The sequence below is a fragment of the Lissotriton vulgaris genome, chromosome 7 (genome assembly GCF_964263255.1).
Source record: "Lissotriton vulgaris chromosome 7, aLisVul1.2, whole genome shotgun sequence".
Classification (NCBI taxonomy): domain Eukaryota; kingdom Metazoa; phylum Chordata; class Amphibia; order Caudata; family Salamandridae; genus Lissotriton; species Lissotriton vulgaris.
The window spans coordinates 1,390,219,377-1,390,234,974 of record NC_141695.1 but is presented as its reverse complement, the minus strand read 5'-3'; the positions used below and the strand labels follow the sequence as shown (position 1 = coordinate 1,390,234,974).

At 45.2% G+C, this 15,598-nt stretch overlaps 8 non-coding genes across 8 annotated transcripts; all 8 read right to left on the bottom strand.

Annotated features, from left to right (window-relative positions):
- Nucleotides 1-1,421: 1,421 nt before the first annotated feature.
- Nucleotides 1,422-1,528, bottom strand: LOC147704793 (U6 spliceosomal RNA). The gene has a single exon (XR_015297771.1). It is a non-coding gene; the product is annotated as a U6 spliceosomal RNA (small nuclear RNA).
- Nucleotides 1,529-3,325: 1,797 nt separating this feature from the next.
- Nucleotides 3,326-3,432, bottom strand: LOC147704792 (U6 spliceosomal RNA). Its single transcript, XR_015297770.1, has one exon. It is a non-coding gene; the product is annotated as a U6 spliceosomal RNA (small nuclear RNA).
- Nucleotides 3,433-5,229: 1,797 nt separating this feature from the next.
- Nucleotides 5,230-5,336, bottom strand: LOC147704791 (U6 spliceosomal RNA). Its single transcript, XR_015297769.1, has one exon. It is a non-coding gene; the product is annotated as a U6 spliceosomal RNA (small nuclear RNA).
- A 1,806-nt stretch (nucleotides 5,337-7,142) lies between these two features.
- On the bottom strand, nucleotides 7,143-7,249 carry LOC147704790 (U6 spliceosomal RNA). The gene has a single exon (XR_015297768.1). It is a non-coding gene; the product is annotated as a U6 spliceosomal RNA (small nuclear RNA).
- A 1,797-nt stretch (nucleotides 7,250-9,046) lies between these two features.
- On the bottom strand, nucleotides 9,047-9,153 carry LOC147704789 (U6 spliceosomal RNA). The gene has a single exon (XR_015297766.1). It is a non-coding gene; the product is annotated as a U6 spliceosomal RNA (small nuclear RNA).
- A 1,797-nt stretch (nucleotides 9,154-10,950) lies between these two features.
- On the bottom strand, nucleotides 10,951-11,057 carry LOC147704788 (U6 spliceosomal RNA). The gene has a single exon (XR_015297765.1). It is a non-coding gene; the product is annotated as a U6 spliceosomal RNA (small nuclear RNA).
- A 1,797-nt stretch (nucleotides 11,058-12,854) lies between these two features.
- LOC147704787 (U6 spliceosomal RNA) lies at nucleotides 12,855-12,961 on the bottom strand. The gene has a single exon (XR_015298340.1). It is a non-coding gene; the product is annotated as a U6 spliceosomal RNA (small nuclear RNA).
- Nucleotides 12,962-14,758: 1,797 nt separating this feature from the next.
- On the bottom strand, nucleotides 14,759-14,865 carry LOC147704786 (U6 spliceosomal RNA). The gene has a single exon (XR_015297764.1). It is a non-coding gene; the product is annotated as a U6 spliceosomal RNA (small nuclear RNA).
- Between the last annotated feature and the right edge of the window lie 733 nt (nucleotides 14,866-15,598).

Here is a 15,598-nt window from a genome sequence, read left to right as displayed (position 1 = left end):
GTGTCTGAATGTTCACCTGTGTTGTAATATTAAACCCCTTATTGTTGTAAACGCCTACTTACTAAGGAGTTCTCAAGCTCAGCCCCACACAGACCTGGAACTGATTATGTTAATGCAAACTATTTAAGAAACTGAGCCTGATCTAAAAGATTTCCTTGGATCTAGGACCATTTCGCCTAGCTTTTAGGTGCTTCCTTCTCCTAAAGTCCTTTGTAAAACTTGGGAAAACCTCACAGAACAGACTTCCAGGAGGTCAGATGGGTTTCCTTGTGCCTTCACACACACATACACACACTTTCTAGCCCACTTAAGGACAAAAGGATGCGTAAGTCTACATAGGGCCAGTGGCGCAATGGATAACGCGTCTGACTACGGATCAGAAGATTGTAGGTTCGACTCCTATCTGGCTTGGAAGGGTTGTAGGTCCCTGTTTGATTATATTCCTGAGGAATTTTTATTTACCTCAGACTTGTTGTAGGTTCAATATTCTCCAGCAGGACTCATCCAGCAGTTGTTCCACGGTAGAGCGCAAGTAATAGGACCACAGCTAGTTAAACGTTTCCCATTTGCTGCTGGACTCTATGTGATGGCCGTCACGTGGTGTGCTGCTTTTGTATTTCAACATGGGTCCCTGATACTCTTAATTGCGAAAAAGCTTGTTGACAAAAGTGTGTGTGCGCGAGGGTCTGTGGACGTAGGCAGGTGTGTGCACTTGAATGCTTACCCATTTACATGTGTGAGAGGAACAAACCAACTCCCTGTGGGCTGCAGGCTTACAACTGGTAGCCCCAGTAGCCAGGCAGAACCACAGGTAAGGAGAGAGAGAAAGTTGGTCCATTATTAGAGAAGGACCATAAGCATCTTGCACTGCTACCTTCTTCCCCTCTCAGCCACAATCGGCCAAGACCTCTCTATTAGGGTAGAGGGTGAACATTTCTTGGACCTCAGAAACTGAGGGATGTAGACCCAATATGTCCTCCAAGCGCCTAGACACCTGGTGCCCAATCTGGCATGGTGTTTTTCAGCTTACCCGACCAATCCGGTTGCAAGGTGGACTTTAACAATACTGCTAAAAAGGCACTCCCAGACATCCCTGAGGCCTTCATTTGCATAGGCCCTGCCCTTCTCTTTGTCCTGCTTCCCACAAAGCAACACAACACTGCAGCAGTATAGATTTGGGGGTGGTGAAGAATAATGACAGTGAGGCTAAAAAAGAGAAAGAAAAGTCCCAGAAGTCCTGCAGGCTTCCTTGCTAAATGCAGCTGAACATAGAGCGCACCTTCTTTACTGCAAAGCAAATACATTAAAAATGTTGAGGAGAGACTAATTGAAAAATACATATTACGGGGACAGCACTGGGACCTGCTTTATTTTTTCAATTAGTCTTGAAAACAAAAAAGATTTCTCTCCTGAAAGCTGTTAAAAATATGGAACGCTTCACGAATTTGCGTGTCATCCTTGCGCAGGGGCCATGCTAATCTTCTCTGTATCGTTCCAATTTTAGTATATGTGCTGCCGAAGCGAGCACACTTTATTGATGAACTGACAATGTTTATAAACTCTCTAAATCTACAGTCTCTAGACATAGGGTGGCCTGGCAGAGATGCTCAGATGGCCAGTACGCATTCAAATCTGAGCCAATGGTCAAAAATGTATGAAGAGTAGCAATCCATTATTCTTCACTGCATTTGTGGTCCAAGACTAAACACACCGTAAGTATGTAGATTATACCAGGTTTGCAAAGGCTCCTGGGTCGGGCTACAGACAAGGAGCATTGTGACGTCACGCTGCCTGTGGAACAGTGATATTAAAGGTGAAACAGCTGCACAGTAGGTTAGGTGAAGGGCTCTGAGAGTGGAAAGGCAGCATGCTTGGGTCCCTGGACAAGGTGAGCTTATGATAATGTGTCTGAATGTTCACCTGTGTTGTAATATTAAACCCCTTATTGTTGTAAACGCCTACTTACTAAGGAGTTCTCAAGCTCAGCCCCACACAGACCTGGAACTGATTATGTTAATGCAAACTATTTAAGAAACTGAGCCTGATCTAAAAGATTTCCTTGGATCTAGGACCATTTCGCCTAGCTTTTAGGTGCTTCCTTCTCCTAAAGTCCTTTGTAAAACTTGGGAAAACCTCACAGAACAGACTTCCAGGAGGTCAGATGGGTTTCCTTGTGCCTTCACACACACATACACACACTTTCTAGCCCACTTAAGGACAAAAGGATGCGTAAGTCTACATAGGGCCAGTGGCGCAATGGATAACGCGTCTGACTACGGATCAGAAGATTGTAGGTTCGACTCCTATCTGGCTCGGAAGGGTTGTAGGTCCCTGTTTGATTATATTCCTGTGGAATTTTTATTTACCTCAGACTTGTTGTAGGTTCAATATTCTCCAGCAGGACTCATCCAGCAGTTGTTCCACGGTAGAGCGCAAGTAATAGGACCACAGCTAGTTAAACGTTTCCCATTTGCTGCTGGACTCTATGTGATGGCCGTCACGTGGTGTGCTGCTTTTGTATTTCAACATGGGTCCCTGATACTCTTAATTGCGAAAAAGCTTGTTGACAAAAGTGTGTGTGCGCGAGGGTCTGTGGACGTAGGCAGGTATGTGCACTTGAATGCTTACCCATTTACATGTGTGAGAGGAACAAACCAACTCCCTGTGGGCTGCAGGCTTACAACTGGTAGCCCCAGTAGCCAGGCAGAACCACAGGTAAGGAGAGAGAGAAAGTTGGTCCATTATTAGAGAAGGACCATAAGCATCTTGCACTGCTACCTTCTTCCCCTCTCAGCCACGATCGGCCAAGACCTCTCTATTAGGGTAGAGGGTGAACATTTCTTGGACCTCAGAAACTGAGGGATGTAGACCCAATATGTCCTCCAAGCGCCTAGACACCTGGTGCCCAATCTGGCATGGTGTTTTTCAGCTTACCCGACCAATCCGGTTGCAAGGTGGACTTTAACAATACTGCTAAAAAGGCACTCCCAGACATCCCTGAGGCCTTCATTTGCATAGGCCCTGCCCTTCTCTTTGTCCTGCTTCCCACAAAGCAACACAACACTGCAGCAGTATAGATTTGGGGGTGGTGAAGAATAATGACAGTGAGGCTAAAAAAGAGAAAGAAAAGTCCCAGAAGTCCTGCAGGCTTCCTTGCTAAATGCAGCTGAACATAGAGCGCACCTTCTTTACTGCAAAGCAAATACATTAAAAATGTTGAGGAGAGACTAATTGAAAAATACATATTACGGGGACAGCACTGGGACCTGCTTTATTTTTTCAATTAGTCTTGAAAACAAAAAAGATTTCTCTCCTGAAAGCTGTTAAAAATATGGAACGCTTCACGAATTTGCGTGTCATCCTTGCGCAGGGGCCATGCTAATCTTCTCTGTATCGTTCCAATTTTAGTATATGTGCTGCCGAAGCGAGCACACTTTATTGATGAACTGACAATGTTTATAAACTCTCTAAATCTACAGTCTCTAGACATAGGGTGGCCTGGCAGAGATGCTCAGATGGCCAGTACGCATTCAAATCTGAGCCAATGGTCAAAAATGTATGAAGAGTAGCAATCCATTATTCTTCACTGCATTTGTGGTCCAAGACTAAACACACCGTAAGTATGTAGATTATACCAGGTTTGCAAAGGCTCCTGGGTCGGGCTACAGACAAGGAGCATTGTGACGTCACGCTGCCTGTGGAACAGTGATATTAAAGGTGAAACAGCTGCACAGTAGGTTAGGTGAAGGGCTCTGAGAGTGGAAAGGCAGCATGCTTGGGTCCCTGGACAAGGTGAGCTTATGATAATGTGTCTGAATGTTCACCTGTGTTGTAATATTAAACCCCTTATTGTTGTAAACGCCTACTTACTAAGGAGTTCTCAAGCTCAGCCCCACACAGACCTGGAACTGATTATGTTAATGCAAACTATTTAAGAAACTGAGCCTGATCTAAAAGATTTCCTTGGATCTAGGACCATTTCGCCTAGCTTTTAGGTGCTTCCTTCTCCTAAAGTCCTTTGTAAAACTTGGGAAAACCTCACAGAACAGACTTCCAGGAGGTCAGATGGGTTTCCTTGTGCCTTCACACACACATACACACACTTTCTAGCCCACTTAAGGACAAAAGGATGCGTAAGTCTACATAGGGCCAGTGGCGCAATGGATAACGCGTCTGACTACGGATCAGAAGATTGTAGGTTCAACTCCTATCTGGCTCGGAAGGGTTGTAGGTCCCTGTTTGATTATATTCCTGTGGAATTTTTATTTACCTCAGACTTGTTGTAGGTTCAATATTCTCCAGCAGGACTCATCCAGCAGTTGTTCCACGGTAGAGCGCAAGTAATAGGACCACAGCTAGTTAAACGTTTCCCATTTGCTGCTGGACTCTATGTGATGGCCGTCACGTGGTGTGCTGCTTTTGTATTTCAACATGGGTCCCTGATACTCTTAATTGCGAAAAAGCTTGTTGACAAAAGTGTGTGTGCGCGAGGGTCTGTGGACGTAGGCAGGTGTGTGCACTTGAATGCTTACCCATTTACATGTGTGAGAGGAACAAACCAACTCCCTGTGGGCTGCAGGCTTACAACTGGTAGCCCCAGTAGCCAGGCAGAACCACAGGTAAGGAGAGAGAGAAAGTTGGTCCATTATTAGAGAAGGACCATAAGCATCTTGCACTGCTACCTTCTTCCCCTCTCAGCCACGATCGGCCAAGACCTCTCTATTAGGGTAGAGGGTGAACATTTCTTGGACCTCAGAAACTGAGGGATGTAGACCCAATATGTCCTCCAAGCGCCTAGACACCTGGTGCCCAATCTGGCATGGTGTTTTTCAGCTTACCCGACCAATCCGGTTGCAAGGTGGACTTTAACAATACTGCTAAAAAGGCACTCCCAGACATCCCTGAGGCCTTCATTTGCATAGGCCCTGCCCTTCTCTTTGTCCTGCTTCCCACAAAGCAACACAACACTGCAGCAGTATAGATTTGGGGGTGGTGAAGAATAATGACAGTGAGGCTAAAAAAGAGAAAGAAAAGTCCCAGAAGTCCTGCAGGCTTCCTTGCTAAATGCAGCTGAACATAGAGCGCACCTTCTTTACTGCAAAGCAAATACATTAAAAATGTTGAGGAGAGACTAATTGAAAAATACATATTACGGGGACAGCACTGGGACCTGCTTTATTTTTTCAATTAGTCTTGAAAACAAAAAAGATTTCTCTCCTGAAAGCTGTTAAAAATATGGAACGCTTCACGAATTTGCGTGTCATCCTTGCGCAGGGGCCATGCTAATCTTCTCTGTATCGTTCCAATTTTAGTATATGTGCTGCCGAAGCGAGCACACTTTATTGATGAACTGACAATGTTTATAAACTCTCTAAATCTACAGTCTCTAGACATAGGGTGGCCTGGCAGAGATGCTCAGATGGCCAGTACGCATTCAAATCTGAGCCAATGGTCAAAAATGTATGAAGAGTAGCAATCCATTATTCTTCACTGCATTTGTGGTCCAAGACTAAACACACCGTAAGTATGTAGATTATACCAGGTTTGCAAAGGCTCCTGGGTCGGGCTACAGACAAGGAGCATTGTGACGTCACGCTGCCTGTGGAACAGTGATATTAAAGGTGAAACAGCTGCACAGTAGGTTAGGTGAAGGGCTCTGAGAGTGGAAAGGCAGCATGCTTGGGTCCCTGGACAAGGTGAGCTTATGATAATGTGTCTGAATGTTCACCTGTGTTGTAATATTAAACCCCTTATTGTTGTAAACGCCGACTTACTAAGGAGTTCTCAAGCTCAGCCCCACACAGACCTGGAACTGATTATGTTAATGCAAACTATTTAAGAAACTGAGCCTGATCTAAAAGATTTCCTTGGATCTAGGACCATTTCGCCTAGCTTTTAGGTGCTTCCTTCTCCTAAAGTCCTTTGTAAAACTTGGGAAAACCTCACAGAACAGACTTCCAGGAGGTCAGATGGGTTTCCTTGTGCCTTCACACACACATACACACACTTTCTAGCCCTCTTAAGGACAAAAGGATGTGTAAGTCTACATAGGGCCAGTGGCGCAATGGATAACGCGTCTGACTACGGATCAGAAGATTGTAGGTTCGACTCCTATCTGGCTCGGAAGGGTTGTAGGTCCCTGTTTGATTATATTCCTGTTGAATTTTTATTTACCTCAGACTTGTTGTAGGTTCAATATTCTCCAGCAGGACTCATCCAGCAGTTGTTCCACGGTAGAGCGCAAGTAATAGGACCACAGCTAGTTAAACGTTTCCCATTTGCTGCTGGACTCTATGTGATGGCCGTCACGTGGTGTGCTGCTTTTGTATTTCAACATGGGTCCCTGATACTCTTAATTGCGAAAAAGCTTGTTGACAAAAGTGTGTGTGCGCGAGGGTCTGTGGACGTAGGCAGGTGTGTGCACTTGAATGCTTACCCATTTACATGTGTGAGAGGAACAAACCAACTCCCTGTGGGCTGCAGGCTTACAACTGGTAGCCCCAGTAGCCAGGCAGAACCACAGGTAAGGAGAGAGAGAAAGTTGGTCCATTATTAGAGAAGGACCATAAGCATCTTGCACTGCTACCTTCTTCCCCTCTCAGCCACGATCGGCACGATCGGCCAAGACCTCTCTATTAGGGTAGAGGGTGAACATTTCTTGGACCTCAGAAACTGAGGGATGTAGACCCAATATGTCCTCCAAGCGCCTAGACACCTGGTGCCCAATCTGGCATGGTGTTTTTCAGCTTACCCGACCAATCCGGTTGCAAGGTGGACTTTAACAATACTGCTAAAAAGGCACTCCCAGACATCCCTGAGGCCTTCATTTGCATAGGCCCTGCCCTTCTCTTTGTCCTGCTTCCCACAAAGCAACACAACACTGCAGCAGTATAGATTTGGGGGTGGTGAAGAATAATGACAGTGAGGCTAAAAAAGAGAAAGAAAAGTCCCAGAAGTCCTGCAGGCTTCCTTGCTAAATGCAGCTGAACATAGAGCGCACCTTCTTTACTGCAAAGCAAATACATTAAAAATGTTGAGGAGAGACTAATTGAAAAATACATATTACGGGGACAGCACTGGGACCTGCTTTATTTTTTCAATTAGTCTTGAAAACAAAAAAGATTTCTCTCCTGAAAGCTGGTAAAAATATGGAACGCTTCACGAATTTGCGTGTCATCCTTGCGCAGGGGCCATGCTAATCTTCTCTGTATCGTTCCAATTTTAGTATATGTGCTGCCGAAGCGAGCACACTTTATTGATGAACTGACAATGTTTATAAACTCTCTAAATCTACAGTCTCTAGACATAGGGTGGCCTGGCAGAGATGCTCAGATGGCCAGTACGCATTCAAATCTGAGCCAATGGTCAAAAATGTATGAAGAGTAGCAATCCATTATTCTTCACTGCATTTGTGGTCCAAGACTAAACACACCGTAAGTATGTAGATTATACCAGGTTTGCAAAGGCTCCTGGGTCGGGCTACAGACAAGGAGCATTGTGACGTCACGCTGCCTGTGGAACAGTGATATTAAAGGTGAAACAGCTGCACAGTAGGTTAGGTGAAGGGCTCTGAGAGTGGAAAGGCAGCATGCTTGGGTCCCTGGACAAGGTGAGCTTATGATAATGTGTCTGAATGTTCACCTGTGTTGTAATATTAAACCCCTTATTGTTGTAAACGCCTACTTACTAAGGAGTTCTCAAGCTCAGCCCCACACAGACCTGGAACTGATTATGTTAATGCAAACTATTTAAGAAACTGAGCCTGATCTAAAAGATTTCCTTGGATCTAGGACCATTTCGCCTAGCTTTTAGGTGCTTCCTTCTCCTAAAGTCCTTTGTAAAACTTGGGAAAACCTCACAGAACAGACTTCCAGGAGGTCAGATGGGTTTCCTTGTGCCTTCACACACACATACACACACTTTCTAGCCCACTTAAGGACAAAAGGATGCGTAAGTCTACATAGGGCCAGTGGCGCAATGGATAACGCGTCTGACTACGGATCAGAAGATTGTAGGTTCGACTCCTATCTGGCTCGGAAGGGTTGTAGGTCCCTGTTTGATTATATTCCTGTGGAATTCTTATTTACCTCAGACTTGTTGTAGGTTCAATATTCTCCAGCAGGACTCATCCAGCAGTTGTTCCACGGTAGAGCGCAAGTAATAGGACCACAGCTAGTTAAACGTTTCCCATTTGCTGCTGGACTCTATGTGATGGCCGTCACGTGGTGTGCTGCTTTTGTATTTCAACATGGGTCCCTGATACTCTTAATTGCGAAAAAGCTTGTTGACAAAAGTGTGTGTGCGCGAGGGTCTGTGGACGTAGGCAGGTGTGTGCACTTGAATGCTTACCCATTTACATGTGTGAGAGGAACAAACCAACTCCCTGTGGGCTGCAGGCTTACAACTGGTAGCCCCAGTAGCCAGGCAGAACCACAGGTAAGGAGAGAGAGAAAGTTGGTCCATTATTAGAGAAGGACCATAAGCATCTTGCACTGCTACCTTCTTCCCCTCTCAGCCACGATCGGCCAAGACCTCTCTATTAGGGTAGAGGGTGAACATTTCTTGGACCTCAGAAACTGAGGGATGTAGACCCAATATGTCCTCCAAGCGCCTAGACACCTGGTGCCCAATCTGGCATGGTGTTTTTCAGCTTACCCGACCAATCCGGTTGCAAGGTGGACTTTAACAATACTGCTAAAAAGGCACTCCCAGACATCCCTGAGGCCTTCATTTGCATAGGCCCTGCCCTTCTCTTTGTCCTGCTTCCCACAAAGCAACACAACACTGCAGCAGTATAGATTTGGGGGTGGTGAAGAATAATGACAGTGAGGCTAAAAAAGAGAAAGAAAAGTCCCAGAAGTCCTGCAGGCTTCCTTGCTAAATGCAGCTGAACATAGAGCGCACCTTCTTTACTGCAAAGCAAATACATTAAAAATGTTGAGGAGAGACTAATTGAAAAATACATATTACGGGGACAGCACTGGGACCTGCTTTATTTTTTCAATTAGTCTTGAAAACAAAAAAGATTTCTCTCCTGAAAGCTGTTAAAAATATGGAACGCTTCACGAATTTGCGTGTCATCCTTGCGCAGGGGCCATGCTAATCTTCTCTGTATCGTTCCAATTTTAGTATATGTGCTGCCGAAGCGAGCACACTTTATTGATGAACTGACAATGTTTATAAACTCTCTAAATCTACAGTCTCTAGACATAGGGTGGCCTGGCAGAGATGCTCAGATGGCCAGTACGCATTCAAATCTGAGCCAATGGTCAAAAATGTATGAAGAGTAGCAATCCATTATTCTTCACTGCATTTGTGGTCCAAGACTAAACACACCGTAAGTATGTAGATTATACCAGGTTTGCAAAGGCTCCTGGGTCGGGCTACAGACAAGGAGCATTGTGACGTCACGCTGCCTGTGGAACAGTGATATTAAAGGTGAAACAGCTGCACAGTAGGGTAGGTGAAGGGCTCTGAGAGTGGAAAGGCAGCATGCTTGGGTCCCTGGACAAGGTGAGCTTATGATAATGTGTCTGAATGTTCACCTGTGTTGTAATATTAAACCCCTTATTGTTGTAAACGCCTACTTACTAAGGAGTTCTCAAGCTCAGCCCCACACAGACCTGGAACTGATTATGTTAATGCAAACTATTTAAGAAACTGAGCCTGATCTAAAAGATTTCCTTGGATCTAGGACCATTTCGCCTAGCTTTTAGGTGCTTCCTTCTCCTAAAGTCCTTTGTAAAACTTGGGAAAACCTCACAGAACAGACTTCCAGGAGGTCAGATGGGTTTCCTTGTGCCTTCACACACACATACACACACTTTCTAGCCCACTTAAGGACAAAAGGATGCGTAAGTCTACATAGGGCCAGTGGCGCAATGGATAACGCGTCTGACTACGGATCAGAAGATTGTAGGTTCGACTTCTATCTGGCTTGGAAGGGTTGTAGGTCCCTGTTTGATTATATTCCTGTGGAATTTTTATTTACCTCAGACTTGTTGTAGGTTCAATATTCTCCAGCAGGACTCATCCAGCAGTTGTTCCACGGTAGAGCGCAAGTAATAGGACCACAGCTAGTTAAACGTTTCCCATTTGCTGCTGGACTCTATGTGATGGCCGTCACGTGGTGTGCTGCTTTTGTATTTCAACATGGGTCCCTGATACTCTTAATTGCGAAAAAGCTTGTTGACAAAAGTGTGTGTGCGCGAGGGTCTGTGGACGTAGGCAGGTGTGTGCACTTGAATGCTTACCCATTTACATGTGTGAGAGGAACAAACCAACTCCCTGTGGGCTGCAGGCTTACAACTGGTAGCCCCAGTAGCCAGGCAGAACCACAGGTAAGGAGAGAGAGAAAGTTGGTCCATTATTAGAGAAGGACCATAAGCATCTTGCACTGCTACCTTCTTCCCCTCTCAGCCACGATCAGCCAAGACCTCTCTATTAGGGTAGAGGGTGAACATTTCTTGGACCTCAGAAACTGAGGGATGTAGACCCAATATGTCCTCCAAGCGCCTAGACACCTGGTGCCCAATCTGGCATGGTGTTTTTCAGCTTACCCGACCAATCCGGTTGCAAGGTGGACTTTAACAATACTGCTAAAAAGGCACTCCCAGACATCCCTGAGGCCTTCATTTGCATAGGCCCTGCCCTTCTCTTTGTCCTGCTTCCCACAAAGCAACACAACACTGCAGCAGTATAGATTTGGGGGTGGTGAAGAATAATGACAGTGAGGCTAAAAAAGAGAAAGAAAAGTCCCAGAAGTCCTGCAGGCTTCCTTGCTAAATGCAGCTGAACATAGACCGCACCTTCTTTACTGCAAAGCAAATACATTAAAAATGTTGAGGAGAGACTAATTGAAAAATACATATTACGGGGACAGCACTGGGACCTGCTTTATTTTTTCAATTAGTCTTGAAAACAAAAAAGATTTCTCTCCTGAAAGCTGTTAAAAATATGGAACGCTTCACGAATTTGCGTGTCATCCTTGCGCAGGGGCCATGCTAATCTTCTCTGTATCGTTCCAATTTTAGTATATGTGCTGCCGAAGCGAGCACACTTTATTGATGAACTGACAATGTTTATAAACTCTCTAAATCTACAGTCTCTAGACATAGGGTGGCCTGGCAGAGATGCTCAGATGGCCAGTACGCATTCAAATCTGAGCCAATGGTCAAAAATGTATGAAGAGTAGCAATCCATTATTCTTCACTGCATTTGTGGTCCAAGACTAAACACACCGTAAGTATGTAGATTATACCAGGTTTGCAAAGGCTCCTGGGTCGGGCTACAGACAAGGAGCATTGTGACGTCACGCTGCCTGTGGAACAGTGATATTAAAGGTGAAACAGCTGCACAGTAGGTTAGGTGAAGGGCTCTGAGAGTGGAAAGGCAGCATGCTTGGGTCCCTGGACAAGGTGAGCATATGATAATGTGTCTGAATGTTCACCTGTGTTGTAATATTAAACCCCTTATTGTTGTAAACGCCTACTTACTAAGGAGTTCTCAAGCTCAGCCCCACACAGACCTGGAACTGATTATGTTAATGCAAACTATTTAAGAAACTGAGCCTGATCTAAAAGATTTCCTTGGATCTAGGACCATTTCGCCTAGCTTTTAGGTGCTTCCTTCTCCTAAAGTCCTTTGTAAAACTTGGGAAAACCTCACAGAACAGACTTCCAGGAGGTCAGATGGGTTTCCTTGTGCCTTCACACACACATACACACACTTTCTAGCCCACTTAAGGACAAAAGGATGCGTAAGTCTACATAGGGCCAGTGGCGCAATGGATAACGCGTCTGACTACGGATCAGAAGATTGTAGGTTCGACTCCTATCTGGCTCGGAAGGGTTGTAGGTCCCTGTTTGATTATATTCCTGTGGAATTTTTATTTACCTCAGACTTGTTGTAGGTTCAATATTCTCCAGCAGGACTCATCCAGCAGTTGTTCCACGGTAGAGCGCAAGTAATAGGACCACAGCTAGTTAAACGTTTCCCATTTGCTGCTGGACTCTATGTGATGGCCGTCACGTGGTGTGCTGCTTTTGTATTTCAACATGGGTCCCTGATACTCTTAATTGCGAAAAAGCTTGTTGACAAAAGTCTGTGTGCGCGAGGGTCTGTGGACGTAGGCAGGTGTGTGCACTTGAATGCTTACCCATTTACATGTGTGAGAGGAACAAACCAACTCCCTGTGGGCTGCAGGCTTACAACTGGTAGCCCCAGTAGCCAGGCAGAACCACAGGTAAGGAGAGAGAGAAAGTTGGTCCATTATTAGAGAAGGACCATAAGCATCTTGCACTGCTACCTTCTTCCCCTCTCAGCCACGATCGGCCAAGACCTCTCTATTAGGGTAGAGGGTGAACATTTCTTGGACCTCAGAAACTGAGGGATGTAGACCCAATATGTCCTCCAAGCGCCTAGACACCTGGTGCCCAATCTGGCATGGTGTTTTTCAGCTTACCCGACCAATCCGGTTGCAAGGTGGATTTTAACAATACTGCTAAAAAGGCACTCCCAGACATCCCTGAGGCCTTCATTTGCATAGGCCCTGCCCTTCTCTTTGTCCTGCTTCCCACAAAGCAACACAACACTGCAGCAGTATAGATTTGGGGGTGGTGAAGAATAATGACAGTGAGGCTAAAAAAGAGAAAGAAAAGTCCCAGAAGTCCTGCAGGCTTCCTTGCTAAATGCAGCTGAACATAGAGCGCACCTTCTTTACTGCAAAGCAAATACATTAAAAATGTTGAGGAGAGACTAATTGAAAAATACATATTACGGGGACAGCACTGGGACCTGCTTTATTTTTTCAATTAGTCTTGAAAACAAAAAAGATTTCTCTCCTGAAAGCTGTTAAAAATATGGAACGCTTCACGAATTTGCGTGTCATCCTTGCGCAGGGGCCATGCTAATCTTCTCTGTATCGTTCCTATTTTAGTATATGTGCTGCCGAAGCGAGCACACTTTATTGATGAACTGACAATGTTTATAAACTCTCTAAATCTACAGTCTCTAGACATAGGGTGGCCTGGCAGAGATTCTCAGATGGCCAGTACGCATTCAAATCTGAGCCAATGGTCAAAAATGTATGAAGAGTAGCAATCCATTATTCTTCACTGCATTTGTGGTCCAAGACTAAACACACCGTAAGTATGTAGATTATACCAGGTTTGCAAAGGCTCCTGGGTCGGGCTACAGACAAGGAGCATTGTGACGTCACGCTGCCTGTGGAACAGTGATATTAAAGGTGAAACAGCTGCACAGTAGGTTAGGTGAAGGGCTCTGAGAGTGGAAAGGCAGCATGCTTGGGTCCCTGGACAAGGTGAGCTTATGATAATGTGTCTGAATGTTCACCTGTGTTGTAATATTAAACCCCTTATTGTTGTAAACGCCTACTTACTAAGGAGTTCTCAAGCTCAGCCCCACACAGACCTGGAACTGATTATGTTAATGCAAACTATTTAAGAAACTGAGCCTGATCTAAAAGATTTCCTTGGATCTAGGACCATTTCGCCTAGCTTTTAGGTGCTTCCTTCTCCTAAAGTCCTTTGTAAAACTTGGGAAAACCTCACAGAACAGACTTCCAGGAGGTCAGATGGGTTTCCTTGTGCCTTCACACACACATACACACACTTTCTAGCCCACTTAAGGACAAAAGGATGCGTAAGTCTACATAGGGCCAGTGGCGCAATGGATAACGCGTCTGACTACGGATCAGAAGATTGTAGGTTCGACTCCTATCTGGCTCGGAAGGGTTGTAGGTCCCTGTTTGATTATATTCCTGTGGAATTTTTATTTACCTCAGACTTGTTGTAGGTTCAATATTCTCCAGCAGGACTCATCCAGCAGTTGTTCCACGGTAGAGCGCAAGTAATAGGACCACAGCTAGTTAAACGTTTCCCATTTGCTGCTGGACTCTATGTGATGGCCGTCACGTGGTGTGCTGCTTTTGTATTTCAACATGGGTCCCTGATACTCTTAATTGCGAAAAAGCTTGTTGACAAAAGTGTGTGTGCGCGAGGGTCTGTGGACGTAGGTAGGTGTGTGCACTTGAATGCTTACCCATTTACATGTGTGAGAGGAACAAACCAACTCCCTGTGGGCTGCAGGCTTACAACTGGTAGCCCCAGTAGCCAGGCAGAACCACAGGTAAGGAGAGAGAGAAAGTTGGTCCATTATTAGAGAAGGACCATAAGCATCTTGCACTGCTACCTTCTTCCCCTCTCAGCCACGATCGGCCAAGACCTCTCTATTAGGGTAGAGGGTGAACATTTCTTGGACCTCAGAAACTGAGGGATGTAGACCCAATATGTCCTCCAAGCGCCTAGACACCTGGTGCCCAATCTGGCATGGTGTTTTTCAGCTTACCCGACCAATCCGGTTGCAAGGTGGACTTTAACAATACTGCTAAAAAGGCACTCCCAGACATCCCTGAGGCCTTCATTTGCATAGGCCCTGCCCTTCTCTTTGTCCTGCTTCCCACAAAGCAACACAACACTGCAGCAGTATAGATTTGGGGGTGGTGAAGAATAATGACAGTGAGGCTAAAAAAGAGAAAGAAAAGTCCCAGAAGTCCTGCAGGCTTCCTTGCTAAATGCAGCTGAACATAGAGCGCACCTTCTTTACTGCAAAGCAAATACATTAAAAATGTTGAGGAGAGACTAATTGAAAAATACATATTACGGGGACAGCACTGGGACCTGCTTTATTTTTTCAATTAGTCTTGAAAACAAAAAAGATTTCTCTCCTGAAAGCTGTTAAAAATATGGAACGCTTCACGAATTTGCGTGTCATCCTTGCGCAGGGGCCATGCTAATCTTCTCTGTATCGTTCCAATTTTAGTATATGTGCTGCCGAAGCGAGCACACTTTATTGATGAACTGACAATGTTTATAAACTCTCTAAATCTACAGTCTCTAGACATAGGGTGGCCTGGCAGAGATGCTCAGATGGCCAGTACACATTCAAATCTGAGCCAATGGTCAAAAATGTATGAAGAGTAGCAATCCATTATTCTTCACTGCATTTGTGGTCCAAGACTAAACACACCGTAAGTATGTAGATTATACCAGGTTTGCAAAGGCTCCTGGTTCGGGCTACAGACAAGGAGCATTGTGACGTCACACTGCCTGTGGAACAGTGATATTAAAGGTGAAACAGCTGCACAGTAGGTTAGGTGAAGGGCTCTGAGAGTGGAAAGGCAGCATGCTTGGGTCCCTGGACAAGGTGAGCGTATGATAATGTGTCTGAATGTTCACCTGTGTTGTAATATTAAACCCCTTATTGTTGTAAACGCCTACTTACTAAGGAGTTCTCAAGCTCAGCCCCACACAGACCTGGAACTGATTATGTTAATGCAAACTATTTAAGAAACTGAGCCTGATCTAAAAGATTTCCTTGGATCTAGGACTATTTCGCCTAGCTTTTAGGTGCTTCATTCTCCTAAAGTCCTTTGTAAAACTTGGGAAAACCTCACAGAACAGACTTCCAGGAGGTCAGATGGGTTTCCTTGTGCCTTCACACACACATACACACACTTTCTAGCCCACTTAAGGACAAAAGGATGCGTAAGTCTACATAGGGCCAGTGGCGCAATGGA